Source organism: Arachis ipaensis, chromosome B6 (assembly GCF_059453495.1).
Source record: "Arachis ipaensis isolate K30076 ecotype BB chromosome B6, ASM5945349v1, whole genome shotgun sequence".
NCBI lineage: Eukaryota > Viridiplantae > Streptophyta > Magnoliopsida > Fabales > Fabaceae > Arachis > Arachis ipaensis.
The window spans coordinates 37,491,584-37,494,738 of NC_142441.1; the positions used below are offsets into that span (position 1 = coordinate 37,491,584).

The 3,155-nt window shown below is 31.4% G+C and overlaps 1 non-coding gene across 1 annotated transcript; it reads right to left on the reverse strand.

Moving 5' to 3' along the window:
• Positions 1-2,823: 2,823 nt before the first annotated feature.
• Positions 2,824-2,931, reverse strand: LOC148555170 (small nucleolar RNA R71). Its single transcript, XR_015887214.1, has one exon. It is a non-coding gene; the product is annotated as a small nucleolar RNA R71 (small nucleolar RNA).
• Between the last annotated feature and the right edge of the window lie 224 nt (positions 2,932-3,155).

Consider the following 3,155-nt stretch of genomic DNA (forward strand, 5'->3'; position numbering starts at 1 on the left):
TTTGGACCTTTTTCACTGAGAGGATGGGATGTAGCCATTGACAACGGTGATGCCCTACATAGAGCTTGCCATGGAAAGGAGTAGGATTGATTGGATGAAGACAACAGGAAAGCAGAGATCAGAGGAACGAAAGCATCTCCATACACTTATCTAAAATTCTCTCCAATGAATTACATAAGTATCTCTATCCTATTTTAATTATCTTTTAGTACACTATAATCTCTTAATACATTTGAATCCGCTTGACTGAGATTTACAAGGTGACCATAGCTTGCTTCAAGCCGACAATCTCCATGGGATCGACCCTTACTCACGTAAGGTTTATTACTTGGACGACCCAGTGCACTTGCTGGTTAATTGTATGTTGTAAAACAGATATAAGATCATGAACGTGCGTATTGAGTTTTTAGCGCTGTTACCAAGGAATGGAATGATCACGATTTCGCACACCAAGTTTTTGGCGCCGTTGTCGGGGATTGTTCGAGTTTGGACAACTGACGGTTCATCTTGTTGCTCAGATTAGGTAACTTTCTTTTCGTTTTCTTTTCACAAAAAAATTGTTTTAAAAAATCTTTCAAAAAAAATTTTTTTTTCCCTTTGTTTTCGAAAATTATTTAAAAATTTTTTTAAGAATGAATTCTAAAGTTTCAAATTGGTATGCTGAAGTTTGGCTGGCCATCAAGCTTTAGACTAACCTGGTATGATTCCTGGAATCTTGATTGAGGACTTTGAATTCATTGCTTCCTTTTCCTTATAGGTTTTCAAAAAAAATAAAAATATACAAAAATCCAAAAAAATTAATAAAATCATAAAATCAAAAATATTTTTCGTTTCTTGTTTGAGTCTAGAGTCAATTTTTAAGTTTGGTGTCAATTGCATTTTTTCTAAAAAATTTTATGCATTTTTCGAAAATTCATGCATTCATAGTGTTCTTCATGATCCTCAAGTTGTTCTTGGTAAGTCTTCTTGTTTGATCTTCATATTTTCTTGTTTTGTGTCTTTTCTTGTTTTTCATATGCATTTTTAATTTGTTAGTTTATGAAGTTTGAAAATTTCTAAGTTTGGTGTCTTGCATGTTCTTCTTTCATTAAAAATTTTCAAAAATAAGTCTTGATGTTCATCTTGATCTTCAAAGTGTTCTTGGTGTTCATCTTGACATTCATAGTGTTCTTGCATGCATTGTGTGTTTTGATTCATAATTTTTATGTTATGAGTCTTTTTCATGTTTTTCTCTTTCTTCATTAAAAAAATTCAAGAAAAAATTTTATTTTTACCTTATTTTACTCAAAATTTTCGAAAATATGATTTGATTTAGTCAAAAAGTTTTTAAATTTAATTGTTTCTTATGAATCAAATCAAATTTTCAATTTAAAAATCTTATCTTTTCAAAATCTTTTCAAAAATCAAATCTTTTTCAAAATTTCTTTCTAATATTTTCGAAAATTTTTCAAATTAATTTTCAAAAATCTTTTTCTTAATTTTAGTTCATGATTTTCGAATTAGTTACTAACATTTAATGTGATTGATTCAAAAATATTAAGTTATTACTTGCCTAGTAAGAAAGGTTCAATCTTTAAACTCTAGAATCATATCTTTTTAGTTTCTTGTTAGTCAAGTAATCAACTTTAGTTTTCAAAATCAAATCTTTTTAATTTTCTTTTCAAATCTTTTTCAACTTAAAATTTCAATCATATCTTTTTCAAATTCAATTTCAAAATCTTTTCCAACTTCTTATCTTTTTAAAATTGATTTTCAAATCTTATATTTTTGTTTCAATCATATCTTTTTAAATTTCAATCATATCTTTTTCAAAAACAAATTTCAAAACTTTTTCAATCAATCTTATCTTTTTGTTTCAATCATATCTTTTTCAAAACTACCTAACTAATCCTCTCTCTCTTATTTTCGAAAATTCCATCTCTCCTTTTTCAAAATTTCTTTTTAATTAATTAATTGTTTTAAATTTTAATTTTAATTTTATTCTTCCTTTAATTTTCAAAAATCATCAACTCCTTTTAAAATTTATTTTCGAAATCTAACTTTCAAATTTAATTTTTATTTTAATTAAATTTCGAAATTCTCTCTCTCCTATCTCCTTCTATTTATTTATTCATCTACTAACACCTCTCTCCCATCCAAAAATTCGAACACCACCTCCCTCTCTGTGTTCGAATTTTTCCTCTTCTCTTCTTTACATTACATTCTTTTCTTCTTCTACTCACACAAAGGAATCTCTATACTGTGACATAGAGGATTCCATATTTTCTTTGTTATTCCCTTCTTTGTCATATGAGCAGGAGCAAGGACAAGAACATTCTTGTTGAAGCAGATCCTGGACCTGAAAGGACTCTGAAAAGGAAACTAAGAGAAGCTAAAATACAACAACCCAGAGACAACCTTATAGGAATTTTTGAACAGGAAGAGGAGATGGCAGCCGAAAATAATAATAATGCAAGGAGGATGCTTGGTGACTTTACTGCACCTAATTCCAATTTACATGGAAGAAGCATCTCCATTCCTGCCATTGGAGCAAACAATTTTGAGCTGAAACCTCAATTAGTTTCTCTGATGCAGCAGAACTGCAAGTTTCATGGACTTCCATCTGAAGATCCTTTTCAGTTCTTAACTGAATTCTTGCAGATATGTGATACTGTTAAGACCAATGGGGTTGATCCCGAGGTCTACAGGCTTATGCTTTTCCTATTTGCTGTAAGAGACAGAGCTAGAGTGTGGTTGGACTCTCAACCCAAAGATAGCCTGAACTCTTGGGATAAGCTGGTCACGGCTTTCTTAGCCAAGTTTTTTCCTCCTCAAAAGCTCAGTAAGCTTAGAGTGGATGTTCAAACCTTCAGACAGAAAGAAGGTGAATCCCTCTATGAAGCTTGGGAGAGATACAAGCAACTGACCAAAAAGTGTCCTTCTGACATGCTTTCAGAATGGACCATCCTGGATATATTCTATGATGGTCTGTCTGAATTAGCTAAGATGTCATTGGATACTTCTGCAGGTGGATCCATTCACCTAAAGAAAATGCCTGCAGAAGCTCAAGAACTCATTGACATGGTTGCTAATAACCAGTTCATGTACACTTCTGAGAGGAATCCTGTGAGTAATGGGACGCCTCAGAAGAAGGGAGTTCTTGAAATTGATACTCT